This window comes from Sinocyclocheilus anshuiensis, unplaced genomic scaffold (genome assembly GCF_001515605.1).
Source record: "Sinocyclocheilus anshuiensis isolate Anshui unplaced genomic scaffold, SAMN03320099.WGS_v1.1 scaffold2357, whole genome shotgun sequence".
NCBI lineage: Eukaryota > Metazoa > Chordata > Actinopteri > Cypriniformes > Cyprinidae > Sinocyclocheilus > Sinocyclocheilus anshuiensis.
In genome coordinates this window covers 89788-108383 of record NW_015549716.1, presented here as the reverse complement: position 1 = coordinate 108383, position 18596 = coordinate 89788, and the positions used below count along the sequence as shown (strand labels likewise).

Here is an 18596-nt window from a genome sequence, read left to right as displayed (position 1 = left end):
GCTACAACAATTAAAAAAGAGTGAGTACACAAGAGCAATTCACAAACACAGGACCCTACAAATAATAATGACAACTACCCAGGAGGCCCATTGTTATAGCCTACTTTACATCTAGAAGGCCAGATATCCTTTGCACTGTATAATGCCAAGCTATCATACCATGTCCTTTTTTTGACTTCCACCTTTTGAGATTTAGAAATTAAGTAGTCTTTAAAAGCCATGTCATTATAATAAATAGACCTATAGACCTAAGAAACCCTATATATTATATATATTATGGTTGTTATTAATAGTGAATAAATCTAAAGCTTTTGAGACTATTATTTTGTGTTTTGTCATTTGTCATTAAGGAGGGGGGGTGCCCTTTTTCAGTTTCAGCACATGCCCCTCAAAAGGTCTGCCCTGCCTGTATCTGACTAATTTTCAAATTGTTTGTCGTAAAAAAACATCTCAGAATAATGTTATGGGGTTTCAAATCGGAATATGACTTTTTGTTATGAACGTATTTTTTCATTATGATTAGCCCCAAGAACAAATTAATATGCAAATTATATGCAATGTATAGATGCATTATATAGAATGGGAATACCACTTCATGGACATTTTACGCACATATTGCATAAAATTAAATAATATATCGAATCATTCTGTTATATCGTTCATAACATAGTTGAGAATCATCTGAAAAAATAAAACGTTGTTTTTGCCTATACATGCCATGAAAAAACAAAAAAGTTTTTTCTCCATTTGCTATATATATATATATATATATATATATAAAATTCACAAAACTTTTTTTATGGTTCTCAGGAGGATATGCCATAATAAGTGTCCACATAACATAGTGTTACCTAAAGACCATGTACTACTGTAGCAGGCCGATACCATGGTACCTATTGTACAGTAGCCTACTGTAGTCAATACTAGTCGTACTGTAATGCTCTTTGTGACCACTAGAGGCTCGCGCGCACATATAAGAGTACACGTGTGCAGTGCACACAACAGTAACTGCAGGGAAGTTTGACCTGTACATTGTGTGACCTTGACTGGCATAAACTACATGAAAACCTTGGCAGCGGGGTACTGAGCAGTTTTACTTTGTATTCCAAACATCACAGTAAAGTCTGTCAGTGCCTAGCAAATCTGTGTATAATGTGGGAATGGCAGTGCAGGCCTTTGTCGTTAAGGTTTAGTATGCAGGATTGACTTTTGCAAGCTGAGGAGCCTGGAACAAACTGCAGGCTGCATACGAGATTAGATTTCCCAGCAGCTTCCAGTATATTTGTCCATAAGTAAAATTTAAACTTCTCAGAGACATTTTTTCCAGCTTAATTTACATTGGTCTGTAAGCTGTAGTTTTTTGAAGCTCTAGAGATGTATGGCCTCTGGAATGTAATTTAGAGTAAATGGTATTATTTTAAATGACCATGCCTGTCACAGACTTTCTCCAATTACTTCTTATCTTCTAGCTGCATCTTTACATTTGATACTGACTGCAGTTTTAATATTGAAAACTCCTTTTTATAATAATCTCTATGTTGTGTTTGTGTAAAAGTCCATTATAGATAATGTGCAGGTGTTGTCATACTGTGTCTATTTGTTGATGCTTGTGCATTTCTGATGCTTATAATACTCTTAAATGGAGATATGCGTTCAAGGGGATAGTCTGTGCGACTCTGTTCATGCTATATGTGTGATGTTGAACTGGGCCAGTGTGTCACTATATTGTAATGGATGATGTAAAGTTTCCAATCAAAGAACGCTGTGTGTTTGGAACAGAATGCCATTGATAAAGAAAGAGTATGTCTCAGCCTATCATGATAAAGATATTGTTTTGAATAATCCTGTGCATCTCTTTCTTTCATCAAATGACAGTTTATATATATATATATATATAAGTTTGGGCTCAGCAATAAGAAGTCTCTTATGCTCACCAAGGCTGCATTTATTTGATAAAATAAATAAATAAATAATTAAGTAAGTAAATACATGTAATATTTTAATATATTTTAATGTATTCCTGTGATGGAAATGCTAAATGTTTAGGTGCCATTGCTCCAAACGTCTAATATGCTGAAACACTGAAACATTTTAATATACATTATACATTATAATACTTATTAATATCAGTGTTGAAAACAGTTGTGCTGTTCAATATTTTTGTGAAAATACTAATTTCTTAAGAATTTTTTATTAATTGAATTTTCAAAAGGACCGCATTTGAAAATATTTTTTAAACAGTGTAGAAGTCTTGAACAATTTAATGCAATTAATTGCTGAATAAAATGATTACTTTCTTTAAAAAAAACGGTAACACTTTACTTGAAGGGGTGTGCATAGGACTGACATGACACCTTCATAATCATGACATGACACATGTCATGAATATGAAGGAGGTTTGCATGTTTATGACAACTGTCATTAAGTGTCATTCGCTCAGTTATGTCATTTTTAATGCAAATATGACATTATTTGACCTAACCCTAACCTACCCCTACCCCTACCCTCACCCCTAACCATAGCCCATAACAAAGACATCTCAAACAATGTCATCTTTGCATTAAAAATTACATAACTGAGCGAATGACACTTAATGACAGTTGTCATAAACTTGCATAAAAAAACCTTCATATTCATGACATGTGTCATGTCATGATTATGTAGGTGTCATGTCAAGTCTTATGCACACCCCTTCAAGTAAAGTGTAACCAAAAAAACTTTGAAGATAGCTTTGTTTGTTTATTTATTTGTCTGTTTACAATTGTGCGTAATTTGTTTGAGTGCCAAATTAATAGTTGAATTTGTGTAATTTGTCATCAGTACCACAACGCCTTTCAGAAATAATCTATAACCAAAACGGTGCAATTGTGTTTACATGCACTGCACATGTTAGACTTAAGTAATATTTGAAAAAATATTGTTGTAAAAAATAAACCAGCCCATAATTGTATTTATTTATTTATTTTTAAGCGTTCAGTGTGTTTTAGCTTATTTAGCTATTACAAATATATGCATTAATCACGTGTTATGAAACTGACGCGTCGTTGAAGTGCAGCGCGGATGCTGTAAAATCGGAAGCGAGTTTAGCGCGCGCGCTCTGAGAGGGATGCACAGAGAGAGCGAAGCAAGGGAGGATATTACCCGCCTTTACCGCATTACAGTGCGTATGGGAGAATCACACTGCATCATATGTGGCCAAACCAACAGCGACACAGGTAAGAGTGCGATGTTATCACAGCGCTGTCAGGGTTAATGAATTACAAGCCACTGGCCTTGTTCCACAGCAGACAAAGACAGACTAGATTTGTGTTTCTTTAATACGGCCGCTCGCGCATCCCGCGTGCTTCAGCCTCTCTGCGCATCTCTGAGTGATGCGGTCTTATTTCTGCTGCTCTGCGCAAATGATCACAGCCCGAAGAGACCGGCAATATCTCGCCAAACGGTAGATAAATATAAAAGCAGCCTCATTTAAAGTCACCATCCATATTTAGATGGATAAACTCGGGCGTTTCGAGGCTGTCAAGTTGTTAGTTGTTTTTGAGGCCGAATGTTGGCCAAGGATGCTGTAGGAAGTGAAAGTGTCATCGCCCCATCCAGGGCGCTTCTTGTAGCTCAAGGATATTGTGCGAACGGGACTAACATTTGCAGCTGCGTTTCATTACATGAGGAACCTTCAGGCCACATTTGATGGTAAATATTGCATTGTGATATAATTCACTGTCTCTTAGGATGTTAGTTTTGCCTGTGTGGATAAAATAAGTTTGACATCTAAGGTTCAGATAGCAAATCATCTTGATATTGGCAATGAGCATTATTATTACATAGTATTCTTTAAATGTGATTTATATTTGCTTTAATGGCAGGATGAAAAGTTGTAAGCCTTAAATGTGTCTGTCTGTGTAGCATTTCTATCTATCTATCTATCTATCTATCTATCTTACCTAATATCTAAAGTAAGTATCAAGTATTCTGATATATCTGAGAATCAATCTGGGACTCCGATTGCATAGTTGTGATTGTGTACAATTCTGTTTGATCTTTGACTTCATAATATGTGGGCCTACAGGGACAAGGTTTCCATTTATAATTTTTGACTGCAGCTTTGGGAAACTCAGTTAGTCCACTAACCGAACTCATTTTTTTTCCTTCATGAATTAAAGTTGCAAAGCTGCCCACATCAGATGATATCTGTGGCCATGTGACCTGGCCTGGGCCCATATTACCACTGAGTTGGACCGTGCTCTGAATGATCCAGAGATGAACGTCATCCCCCCATTCTGCAGTCTTTGTCATATTGTGTTGCAATCATTCATGGAGGTATTTCATAGATCTTAGCAGATAGTGAAATTTGATAACTGCTGGCAACCCGACAAAAGTTTTTTTTTTTTTTATCCTGATTAGGAATTTCTAAAGAGTAATTTAATGAGAACTGTGTCAGATTAAATCTTGGATTTGTCAGAGCAAACGGTACTGCCTGCATTTTAACCAGTAACATAATCTAGCCTATACATTTAAAAAAAGTGAATGGAGGTTACAAATGTAGTCAAGTCACCTTTATTTTTATAGTGCTTTATACAATAGAGATTGTTTCAAACCAGCTACACAGTATTAAAAAGAAAGCAACAAAACCAATGATGCAAACTTCAAATATAATAGCAGTTCATGTAATATGATATTTTGTAGGTTTTAAGTTTTAGAAGAATATTAAAATAGATGGTTGTGCTATTTTTGAACTATTTATGTATTTATTTTTGTTTTTTTACTATTGCTCAACTGCATCAAACCCAGTTCCGCTTCTAGTTCAGTGTCCATTCTCTGTAAGTCGCAGTGACTTTATCACACCACTAGACGCTGATATTCCACTCATTTTCTATTGCTAGCTTTGATTATGTTTAATCCTCAGAAAACATTTATATATACATTTTTGTAGTTTAACATGACACTTTTTGATGTTTAATGAGCTTTTTTTTTTTAAATATAAAATGTTGCGTTATTCAAAAAACATTTTTAAATGAGAGGAATTTGTCTACAAATGACCACATGCTTTTACCTGCACACCCCCTCACCACCTATAGAGAGGTATTTTCTGCCATATGGTGAATTTTAAAGAAATCCTTTTACTTGGCAACATGTTAGTTGTGGCTCAATCCTGTGGATACTCCCACTGAGCCTGCAATTAAAACAGCATTAGAGAAACCTGCAATTCTCTCTCAGCACCTTCTGCCACTTAAAGAAAATTTAAATGGGAAGAAGCTCACATTTTTGGGTAAATTTGATGTAAATAAGTATTTTCTTTCATTCTTTCTTTCTTTCTTTCTTTCTCACTTTTCTTTGAAGTATTAAATATGGATAAACAGAAGATGAATTAGGATATTTAGGAAGATTGATTGACTTGCTGCATAATATCCAATACGTCCTTAATGACTGCATTGAAATAAGGTCAATAGATGACATATAGTACGTAATTTCATTTCTTCCACTAGCATTCCCATCTTTCCCCTCCTCCACAGCTCAGATTCACCTACTCTCAGGTTTCTCACTCTGCAATGGGATGCTCACCTTTTACTTCTCAGGGTTTTGTTTCCAGAGGTGCTATTTTTAGCTATGCAAGCAACAGCAGCTTTCTCCAGAGGGGGGCGAGGCAGGGTGAGAGAGGTGCGTCTGGAAGCGGAGTCTGGCCCGGTGCCGATTAGAACTGTTGCACACTGGAAGGAGAGAGAAAAGAAGATGTCAGGCAGGCCCTCGTTCTAGTTTCCAATCTATGTCTGGCTCTGTTTCTTCCTCAGAGAGGACAAGAAAATGAGAAAGACCAAAACAATGGGATCAGCTGAAACATTTGGTTGTATTTTAGAGCAGTATGTTTTAGGAGACGGCTACAGGGCCTTGTGTCTGTGTGCATGAATGGAGAGCTAATGGAAAATTGTTATAGCCCCTAAAGTGCTCTTCAGCTGAGTCAAGGCAGTGGATAGCTATGGATTCAGACTGGCCTAAAACAAGGAGGACACATTACTAGCTGCATCTACATTGATTTATTTTTTTTTGCAGAGTGGTACAAGACACAACTTTATCCCAGCAATGAGTAAAGAGGCCTTGCTGGGCACATTTACACAAATTAGGGTTATTGATCGTTATAAATGACGGGTTATAAATGACGTATATCAGTATTTGCTAGGCCCCAAATTAAGATAATTTAAGCAATGACATTATTTTGCATTGTACTTTACATGGAAGTGGCTTTCGAAGTCAATATATTGTTTGTTTCATCTCTGTGTCACTGAACATTAGCATATCTCTGGCCTACAGTTCACTCTGAATTATTTTGTGATCAATTTGTCTGATCAAGGTAGACTTAAAGGGGGTTTGTTTAAAATCTTTTAAATATTTTTATATATTTAATAAATTAAATATTTACTTATTTTACAAGTCAGATATGTAATGTTTAATAAAATATTTAATATATATGAAATATTTGTAAATCATTTGAATTGAATATGTGATAAATGTATTAAATGTAATAAATATTGTAAATAATTAGTGCAGCTGGTAGACAGACTCATATACAGTTCCTGGATTGCTCTCTACCACTGTCACTCATAATTTTCATGCGACAGCAGAGATTCTCAGTTAATATAATTTTAGAGAACATGAAGTTACCCATGCATCTCACTGCATGATTCACTCCTGTTTCATTGTTAAGCTCTTCCTGTCTGATGCACTCTGAATATGTTATCATGGCCCAGTAGCTAAATAGCCAACAAAATCATTGAATGTGAGACATTCTCCGTATTTGTATTTGACACAACTTAAGGACTGATTTAGATGTCCTGTTTGATCTATAGTAGCGCTCCGCTCTGCCTTTCTAGCAATGACCTCTGTGACTTATGACGTTGTTTTTGATGTATAACTTCAAAGCGTTTGCAGTGCATTATATATTTGCATGCTTATTCTTCTTGTTTCAAATCATTCAAGCATTATAGGCACTATGGGAACTGTCTGTAACAGTCCTCCGCTGGCTTTTTGATTCTTTCAGTGACTTTTAGCAGGGCACACATGGTGCCCTGCACCCGCAGGGAGGCCACTGGCTCTGTAAAGCCAGCAGCCCTGCACCTGCACAGGCTTCTGAAGCAGTGGGTCATTCGTATTCATCAGGGACAGTGTTTTCTCAAAGGAAATGCTACTAATAGATTAAGCACATAAATTAAGCATGGGAAGTACAGAAAATATTGTCCATGGCAATTAGTGAAGACAGTGATGAGACTAATGATAGAGTGTGTCTGTGGTCTGTGTGTGTGTGTGTGTGTGTGTGTGTGTGTGTGTGTGTGTGTGTGTGTGTGTGTATGTGTGTGTGTGGCTCATGTGATGTCAGAAGAGTTGTTTCGCATTTTTCATATATATACAGTTGACATTTTTTTTTTTTAAAGTTGCATTTTTATTTATTTTTTTAAATCAAATTCAAATATCAAAACTAGACGATGACCCATAACCACTTTCTTGAACTATATTATCAAAAGTCAAAACTATACAATGCAATCAAATCCCAAAGCCTTCCATTGACTGTCATTGTGAGTCATTTTAAAGTATTTATTTTCATTATAAAGTTGTGTGCTGCTTTCTTTAAATACCAAACAGAACATAGACATCAGAGATGCTCTTTAATCACGTGTTGACTCAGGTTTTACATTGTACATAATAAATATGATGTTGAAAAGGGTTATAATATAACTTTTATGTGGCGGCTTGTTTGATTTACATTATTGTTTATGGCTGAAAGGAGGAAATCTTTTAACCGAATACTTCTTCTCTTTAGTGCAGAACCATTGAACTCTTTGGGGATTTGTTTTGTTAAAACTCATTGAATGACAGATGTTTGAGGTCCCAGAGTCACAGAAGCTAAAAATGCTAACCATTAACTAGACTGTGAGAGCAGTATTTGCGAACCTTTGTTGAAGGCACACTTACAATGAAGTAAAGCTGTATTGTACCTGATTGGCTGGTAATTTTCACAATAAGTTGACAATATAAAGAACCTGTAATAGTCAGGTGCCTCTACATATATTTCTGTTTGATATTTAGTTTCATTCTAGCTAGTATGTTCTTAAATATTAAAAAAAAGCATAGAGATTCATTTTGTGCTGTCATCAACAAAACAGTAATAGTAATACTTCCTAAATGTGATCATTTCAACGATATTTCAGCAGGATTGCTTGTCATTACATGTTTGATAGGTAAAAAAAATAAAATAAACATATGAAGATGTATTAAAGGAATAGTTCATCCAAAAATTTTAATTGGCTGATAATGTATGCACCCTCAAGCCATCCAGCATGTAGATGAGTTTGTTTCTTCATCGGAACAGATTTGAAGAAATTTAGCTACAGCACTTGCTCATCAATGAATCCTCTGCAGTGAATGGGTGCCATCAGAATGAGAGTCCAAACAGAATAATCCACAAGTAATCCATACAACTCCAGTCCACCAATTAACGGCTTGTGAAGAAAAAAAAAACATCATTAAGGTCATCATTGGTGAACAAGTGACGTAATGTTAAATTTCTCCAAATCTGTTCTGAGGAGGAAACAGTCTCATCTATACCTTGGATGGTCTGAGCGCGTGTACATTTTAATTTTCGGGTGAACTATTTTGCTGTCATCAACAAAACCACTCAGTAAAATCTCATATCACCGGAAATTTCAGCATGATATTTCGGCAGGATTGCTCGTCATTAATAAGTCCATGTTTGAACCGCATATTTTGTATATTTGGTTTAAAAAAAAAAAAGTTCCATGCCAAATTTAAAGCCATATGGCCAATTAATTTTTCACCAGATTACAATCAGTTAAGTTAGCCTAGAAAATCAATAACCTTCTGATCAAATTAGCAATGGAGTCATCTGATATGACACATTTTCACATTGCAGCTTGTTCAAGGGTCCCCCCACCCTTCTTCATTAGATCCGTATATCCCTTGGGATCACAGACAGCCAGCAAGCCCTGGAATTTCCCCATCAAAATCTGCCCAGGTGGAAACACCCGTCGCCGTAAACAAGGAAGAAAACATGACACATGCCTTGTCTTGTTCTCTAGTGTGAATGGAAATAAATGGACAATAACAAGCCATCTTTATAGATGATGAAAGGATCGGAGATCAGGGTGTGAGGTTTGTTATTACTTCCAGGTGCACTTGATGTTTTTAGAAATGAAAAAACACATTTAGCCTTCTATAGAACTGCCTGACAGCTTGAAATTGCTCTCTATGTTCTTATTAATGTGGTTTCACATATGTTAAGATTGACGTTGAGTCACTTGGGACATATAGCTCAGGGATATTACAGGTGATTCTTCATTTATGTCAGTTGCCCTACAGTTACCGTGAGATTCTGCCTTCTGTATCAGTGTCATGCAGTCAGTCACAAAACAGGATGATGTGAAAGAATGAAGACTCATTCCTGTTGGGAAACTTGAGCCTCGGGGCTTGAGGGGAGGGAGGTTTCAAGAAAGAGAAGAGAGGACTGTTTAAAAAAAAAGAACATTTAAAAATAACTTTTTTAAATGTTCTATTGTAATGCATTAATGTCTTTTAAATAATGTGAACTACATGTAAACTAACATTTTATGTATTCTGGAAAATGAATAAAAAAAATAGAATAGAAGAACATGTACAGTATATAGGCTATATGTCCATTTAACAATCACATTGTAAAATAGTGCATTAGCTATTCATCATTAAAGTAATTTTTTTCCACGTATTAGGGACACAGATACACTGTAAAAAAAATTCCGTAAAATTTACGGTAAAAAACCGGCAGCTGTGGTTGCCGGAATTTTACCGTACAAAAAACGGTAGCAACGTTTTAGTTTTTACGGTTTTAACTTAACTTTACAGTTAAATACCGTAATTTCATTAACTGATAAAATGTTATTATATACCAACCTATTGAAGTAATAAAATCTGTTTTGTACCTTTGTAATACACTGATAACCACCAAATGCAGGTGGTGATGAGAAAGTCACATGATGAACCAAAGCCTATCACAAGCAGCTTTTAAATAATAACATATATAGAAGGTGCACAGTATCATTCACACAAACACCAAACACCATCATGGTAACACACATGAAACTGAAATAATGCAATAAACATTCATTTAACAACATTAGGTGTAACACACAACCCTAATATACAAAACTGATAAGAAAAAAAACTAAAAAGAAACAGTTATTTCAACAAAAAAACATAAAATTTGAAATGTAACGCAGGGAATTCTGGGAATGTCAATTTACGGTTATTCACTGTAAATAATACAGTCTTTTTCACTTCCAAATGCAGTATACTACCGTAAAATTAATGTCCAATACATGTAATGTCGAATACAGTTTTTCACCATATATAGTAGGGGAATTTACCGTTAACCATTTAACAGGTTTTTACTGTAGCATTTTTACAGTCTTTTACCGTTAAATTCACGGTCATTTTTTACAGTGTAGCATCATTTGACAGCTGACAGGGAGAATCATGAGTTGTTCAAAACAATGAGAAAAAGGCAAGAAAGGAGTGAGAGATGAAAGTCTGTCACTGTGTCTCCATTCTCACTATCTATCCTTCATCCCTCACTTCTCCCGTTATAAGCAGATGGACAGTGGGGGCCAGGGAAAGGAGCTCCTTGGAGTCTGGCGTGGTGTCCATTGTGGGCTTTTGATATTTAAACTCGCCTTCATCTGCCCTCAGGGGACGCCCGATTGTCTCCATTGTTCAATAAAAAGTGGGCCAAGAAAGAAATAAATAAATAGGGGGGGATCAGACTGACATAAAAGGAGAGGGAATGATTGGTATGATAAAAAAACCAGAAGAAAACAATCTTTGAATGACAGTCTTTTCTGGTTCAACCAGATTTGTATCGAAGTGTGTTTTGTGGAGAGCACCAAATTTGAGTGTGATGGACAGGAGCACAGAGAAACCACAGCAAGGGAATTTCCCCCATTGTGAGAGGATTTTTTTTTTTTGATGTCAGCAAATAAGGAAGATGAAAAAAATTGATGTGTGGCGAGCAAGCTGTCAGGTACTGAGATAACAAGAAACTACAGTAGACAAGCTGCTAGACAATAAATAAATAAATATCGAAATAATCCTTTATTATATGAAAGAACAAATATGTATTAATTTTCCAACACTCTCCAAATTTGTGTTCATAGTTTCGAGGTTATAAATGCTCAATTTGTACAAATCATTTCATGTCTCACCTCACCTCATTGCTCCGTGACACGAACAGACAGCGCAGATGCATGGGAGAGAGAATGATTTTCTGTGCCAGATGTATGCTGTGGGGTTTTTAGGGAAAGACCAGCCAAATTGCACACGCTCCCATCTGTACCTCTTGCTGCACACAAACTGAGAACACAGGCCACACATACGATATTAGCTTATGAGACAACAGAAATGTAATTATTAATTTGTTTATGAATATGTCCCAAGTTTTTTTTTTGCTTTTAATTTTTTATCAATCCAGCAAGGATTTGTTGCCATACCCATTTAAACATGCTGATAAACCGTTAGTGTGTAACCTACATTGACATGAACTGAACTAAATTAAAACAGCAAGTCTTTAATTATTAATTCGTACATTTGCTGAATGAAATCATAGACCCCTTAGCTTACAATGAATAGAATTTGGCCTCAAAATAATACCAGACTTTACCAGATGAATATATTTATAAATGTGTGCGTGTGCGCTTGTATATATTAGTTATATTTTCTTTATTTGATATATATTAATATACAGACAGACATATTTCATTTATAATATTTCTAAAAAAAAATCAGCTGTATGTTTGCAGCTCAAAAGTAACAATGGTTGTTTGAATGAATGAAGAAGTGCTCAAGAAATTACTACTTCAGGATTTGGCAATGATTCAAATATTTCAGCATTTATCCCACATTGGAAATGATAGATTGTTTTGTTGTTAGCATAGCGCTAACTCTGTTGTGCCCCACAAAATACAGGTCATATTGACCTCAGGCCAAATAAGTGCTATTCAGTCCTGTCATTTAAGTTATTTAGACTCATAGTTACATGCTGCAGCTTCTCATTTATGATGTTTCACCATGGGCTAGTGGCTAATGTGTTCAGACAGTCCTATCCTGAGCGCACTGCTGAATGGCTAATCTCAGCAAAGGTCAGGAAATGAGGGTTTGTTAATGTCGGGATGTCTATCAACCATCAGTCTCAGTTTCTTCTCCATTGTATCACTCTTTCTCATCTTCTTGCGTAGCTGTTAATTAGAGTAGCATCTCCATTTAAGGCATTTGAATCGATCTGTTTGTCATTGTGATTGCTTTCAGATGACACAGATGAGGTTACGACATAGAGTTTATTTTTCCTTCTCCAGGGCCATAACCCAAAGGTCAGTGTCACCACGGCTGTTTTGAAGGTCATTACATGCAGAAGTGTCACACTGTTGTGCCTTTTGGATTTCATGTGGGTGAGTCACCCAGAAGGTGATTGTGTTTATAACCTAATGCACCGTTGCAGGTTAGCTTGAAATGTCAGGGTTTAATTTAAATTTGAGAACATTAAATTAAGATTAGTTTCGATAACGCAGTTGCTTGCTGAGATGTAAAAGCCAAAGATGAAGGTGGTGGGTGAGGGCGAACTAACATGGGGGAGGGGGATGCCATTATAAATGTATGTTGACACAAGACATTTAATTTATGTGTGTGAAATGGAGAGTAATTTTTCATTAATGGTGTTTTTATAGGGATCTATTTAATATCTCAGTTCTGCATGTCACTCTCCATCAAGCTCATCATTGTACCCAGTGCACCCATATAGTGTCATTGAGATACTATTATAGTTCTTATTAATATTTTGAATTCGTTTTTCATTTACATTTTTATTAATATTTGTATTTTTAATTTTATTTTAATGTTTTATTCATTTATAATGCTTTTAACATTTTTTTTAGCTTTTATTTTTTAAATATATATTTAATTTTATTTTAGTACATAAAGTTAAACTAAATGTAAATGAGAAACGTTGACTTGGCAACTAGATGGAAAAATTTCCGTTATCATTTATTTAATTTCAAGTAATAAAAATGTTTTTAAACTATAATATAACCCTGATTGTATCTCATGCTGAATGTGTCTCTGTAAGAGAAAATGGCATGTTCTTTAGAGTAAAATCACTTTAGATGCAAATATGTATTATCTTTTGGATAAAAGCATCTGCCAAATGCATAAAAAAAAAAATTTTTTTTTAAGTTTTTGGGCAAACTATCCCTTTAAGTGCTGATTCTATTAAGGATTATGTCTGCCTGCTACATGTAAGTCAGATTCAGAGCTTCACCTAATGTTCACAGAAACACAGTGATCTGCTTGTTGTATTAGATAACAACTCCCTTTATCACATTTCATCATTTAATTAATTACTGCTTCTTTAAATTAGCCTAAAATGTCTAGTTGAAAGTGTTATGCTGATATTTTTAAGATTCATGGGTATCCTTGGCCGTATCCGTTCCATATAATTAGCTGAGATGTGATAACCTTGGTTTGGCACAAGCGTTTTGTCCCTAGAAATAATAACCATGCCTGCAGGTGTTTCTCAGAGGGGGGTGTCTGTTATTTGACGCATCTAAAATAACCTTATGGTCAGCAGTGACACTTTTATCCTTGTCTTTTCCCACGGCTCTGAAGAGGATGAGACTGCAGTCGTGACGACACTCTTTCTGTCTTGTTTTGTAGCCTGGGAATATATATATTTTTTACATATTTTTTGTACCCATTCTGAATGGTCTCAATTTGTAGCATTCATGTTCATCCATCCATATAGTTTTGAATGATTCAAAACTATATGGATGGATGAACATGAATGGTAAAAATTTATTTCAATGAAGACTGTTTAAAGGAATGTTACAATTGATTTCTATTTCAAATAAATGCTGTTCTTTTGAACTTTCTGTTCATCAAAGAATCCTGAAAAAATTATCACAGTTTTCGCAAAATTATTAAACAGCACAACTGTTTTTAACATTGATAATAATGAGAAATGTTTCTTGAGCACCAAATCGGCATATTAGAATGATTTCTGAAGGATCACGTGACACTGAAGACTGGAGTAATGATGCTGAAAATTCAGTTTTGCCATCAGAGGAATAAATTACATTTGAAAAAATATTCAAATAGAAAACAGTTATTTTAAATTGTAATACAATTTCACAGTATTACTGTTTTTACTGTATTTTTGATCAAATACATGCAGCCTAAGTATAAATGCTTTTTAAAAATTATATTAGGTCATTTGACCTGTTCTTTCTTAGTCTGAAAGATAATGCAATAAGTTAATTTCCTGTAATTAGTGCCATGAGTCTGTATAGTATCCAGAGACACACGAGTCCTTGCAGTTGTATTATCCATTCTCCTTTATAGATACTGACTTTGTTTTGCAACCGGCTAAAAATTTGAATAAACCCTTGTAAATTTATTTAGTCTTTTTCTGAGACCTATATAGGGTTACAAGTCTCTATCAGTGTTTTCATACAGAACAGGTGTCTGTTGGGTCCCAATGGGAGGTTACATCATTATCAAAGGCCCCTCATATTAGTTCATTGGCTTAAACAATGTGTTATGTCATACTGTAGAAAGGAAGCTTTGAATTGATGTAGTAGGAAATCTTGTGGATAAAAAAATCCACTTTCTTTATTTGCGCATATTATTGATCTAAAGCAGATGTTATGATCTCCATGGCACAGATGGCTTGTCTTGGTTCGTAATTACGTATTCAGGACTGTCTTGTGGTTCTGCAGTCCAGCTGCTTTGCCCCATTGTATTCTTAGACGTTGGTGCATGTGTGTGCGTATGGGGGGATACACACACGCTCTGGCGGGAGACCAAAGCTTTCCCTCCCTTGTTCGGACTTCTTGAGGGCAGATCGGGGCTCCGCCAGCAATTAACTGAAGAAATGACAACACCTCCTGTTGATAGAGGCTCCTGAAGAGCCGAGGAGGAGGGTTCAATGGGCCTGCGCACGACAGCCACCGTTTGACCGACAAGCAAGGAAGGGCTTTTTGTTAACACTCAATCTGATTCAGCCTTCTGTCACTGAACCACGACCCCAGGGTTTAACACACTGGATGTCAGACCTGAGGTTGACTCTTCAACTGACACAGTTAAACGCTCAGAGCCCTGATCTGTGGCATGTTTCATCATGATCCATATGTTTTCGATGTCTGGCCCACAAAAGTTTGCTTTATAGGTCATGTGTGTGTATACGCATGTGCTTTTTCTCAAAATGTTTTACTTGATTGACAGATCAGGAAACTCACATTTTCTGCAACAGGAGAAATTGTGTGGAAATCATTGATATTCATATGGTTGGCTTGTACCATTATTATGTATAATGTAATTTATTGAGTTACCGTATTGACCCGAATATAAGACGTTTTTTTTTTCTTGGAAATACATCTGAAAAAACGCGGTCGTCTTATATTCAGGGTCTAGACTTTGACATGTCAATAATACACCCACAACAATAGGTGGCGCCAAATACGCATAAAACAAGTGTGCCATGAAATACGTAATGTAATGCGTGTTGTAAAGATCGCGAGTAAAAACAAAAGAATAAGAAAACCTTACAGCTGCATGAGTCGTGACTGTCACGTTAGCCTGATGGGACCAAACTCCCTTTGTGATTTTAAAACTTAAGACAGTACCCAGATTTGAAGACTACAGTAAGATTTAACTTCTACTGTTAATAAGATTTTGGTAGGCTACTATTAGATGGATAGCCTAAATGCCCTAATTCAGATGGGCTACCTGTTTTTTTTTTTTTTTTACGGTATATCAAAAAGTGTATATTTTTTAAATGTGATTGTTGGTACATTTTACCAGTTTTTACCATACTTTCAAAACAAAAATTAAAATAGGAAAAATATGCAATATGAAAATAATTGAAGACAAAACGTGTTTTACTGAGAAAAAACAAGATTTGGTTTTTAAAAAGCCTTTTTCCAAAAGGTACATCTGGAAAAAGGGGGGTCGTCTTATAATCAGGGTCGTCTTATATCTGGGCCAATACGGTAATTATTATTTTGGTGTAATTTAGAGAGTTTTTCCCGTTGAAAAAAAAACACATGTAAAAAGTTTATAATCATACAGCTGGCTTGCATAGGCGTGAGAAGTATCACAGGCATAAAAAAAATGGATTGAATTTGTGAAGTTTATCTAGCTGGACGAACCTGAGTATTGTGAAATATTATCATTCATTCATTCATTTGATTAGATATAATGTAGACTATATCATTGAAAAAAATTCTGTATTTGTAACACATGCAATACTGTTTTATTAATGTTTTTGAATAAGCCTAGAATAAGAATGAGCACCAATAATAATTGCACAGCAAATCAACATAATAGAATGATTTCTTGAGGATCATGTGACACTGAAGACTGGAGTAATGATGCTGTAGATTCAGCTTTTCCAATTATTTTGTGCAAAATAATATGGCTAGAGCCAGTGATGTAACCACATGTTTAAGACTGAAGGGCACTAAATGCAAAAGATTCAGACTTTATCATTGAAAACTCATATTAATCAACTATTCTGAATATTTGGGGGGTCTTTGTTGTTTATGACCCTGACAGAAATGCTGCAATGGCCAATCCACATCCAGAACCAGTTTCATAAGTATGGATATAGATATTTAGCATCATTTGTGTTGATTTCCCTTTTTTGACCAGCTGCTTCCTTAGTTGTTTCCTCTCTCATTCTCTGTAATTCTCTATCTCTATCTTTATGTGATCTGTTAAGTAGTACTTCAGAGAAACTGTTTACATCACCGAGATCATTCTGATCCAAGCACTCTGACATTTTACTCCTCTAATATCCCTGCTGTTCAGGGTCTTCATTGAATTACAGAGTCTACCCATGTTCCTGCTTGAGCTAACCCATGTGTCTGCGGCTTATTGGGGGAAACTCAGACAGCCAGGTACCATGCTGTTAGAGTTATTGTGTTTGTGTTAAGGCTGTGGCCTACCTGACATCTGCTCTGTGGTTGGACAAGGGACATGAGCTTAAACTATGACCCTTTAACTATTTAATGGTTTACATAACTGATGATGTCACGACCCTGTTAATGAGACACTTTTTTATTTATGAAGCCACTGAATCCATTTATGTTTTAGCTGTATCTGAATGTGTTAAAGATGTGTGAACGTGAGTTAAATCAAGAAACAGTGGAACTGAATTTTCACTTTAAAGTGCCCAAAAGAAGAGCTTCAGGATATATGGAAGTGAATCAATATCATTGACCCGGATAGAATTTATGTTGTTTCAGTCATAAAAACTATTTTTTTCTTTCTTCGATTTTGTTCCCTCCTGTTAGATATATATAAGAAGAGAGTGAATTGGATCATGGAAGAAAGGGAGGACTGTCTCAAGAGTTGCAAGACTAATGTGGATGTATCTGCTTTGCCTTCGGCAGCAGCTGTGAAGGGCTACCATTAATCTGACCCTCTGACCGGCTCTGTACACAGCAGGATAAGCGGAGAAGGGTCTTTGGATCAATGGAGGGTGGGACATAGGAGGACAGAATGTGTGTGGAGAGGTATGGACCTTATAAACGAAAGACCAGCTGTCCCCAAGAGCTGCCAGACCTCATAATTAATTAATTCGAATAAATGTGATCTTACCACACTATTTAATCTCTTTCTGATCTGAAGCGGGCAGAATGCGGAGCTAACGAGCTGTAGCTTCGCGTCAGGTGGTTCTTGCCTTCACGTCGTGCATTAAAATCGTTCAATGTACAGCTAGCCGTGCATTAGCCTATCCCTTATGTATTCACTCTTTAGCAGCAGTTTTTTACAGCAATATTTAAATGACACCCTGGTCATTCTTGGTGAAGCCTACCCAAAATGGTCCCACACTATCGACAGGCATTTCTCTGGTGGAAATAAAGCTTCGCTGTTTGGTCCCTCTGTCACAGTTAATCGAATGCATGTAGTAGCCTCCGTGCCTCTGATAAGCACGTCATTTTAAGCTGGTGCACCGCTAGTGTAACTTTGTTTTCGTTTTGCGCAAGCTGCAACAGTTCCGTTCCGTGTAACAGAAACACTCGGTTTAGCGGAACCTTTACGATTAATTAACCGTGACGTTTTAAAGTGCGGTTAATCGCGAAACCGGTTAATCGCTGCATCCCTACTTCCTTAGCCAATAAGAGGCATTATACATCACAAATGAGCTAGTTGTCCCTACACGAACACCATAAAAATAAAATTTGATACCTCTGATATCTACTAAACCCATAATACAAAGAGTGAGTTGACTCTGAATAGATGTTAACTGTTCTGATTTGCCAATTTAGCTAAACAAATATAATTAAAGGGATAGTCCACCCAAAAGGAAAATTGTCATTACTCACCCTCACATTGTTGAAATAGTGCGGTAAGATCACATTTATTCGAATTAATTATAACATTTAGCTACTTGAATTAATTATTCGAGAGAGGTGACAGTCGCCTGTGTGAATTAGCCTACCTGCGTCTCTCCAGTAGGCTATTTAAATCTATTTATTAATAAAAGTCACCGGGCAGCATTTCTCAAGAAG

The 18596-nt window shown here is 36.0% G+C and overlaps 1 protein-coding gene across 3 annotated transcripts in view; it reads left to right on the top strand.

The window, feature by feature from the left end:
• Positions 1-3115: 3115 nt before the first annotated feature.
• Positions 3116-18596, top strand: part of LOC107660752 (neurofascin-like) — a 90491-nt gene continuing 75010 nt past the window's right edge. Inside the window, exons 1-2 of one of the 3 annotated variants that reach the window (XM_016450149.1) lie at positions 3116-3215; positions 4161-4317. The gene's annotated coding sequence lies outside the window, so the exon portion shown is untranslated. Of the gene's footprint in view, positions 3216-3326; positions 3691-4160; positions 4318-18596 lie in introns of those variants that run through there. The other 2 variants (XM_016450150.1, XM_016450151.1) reach the window with 2 other exon arrangements.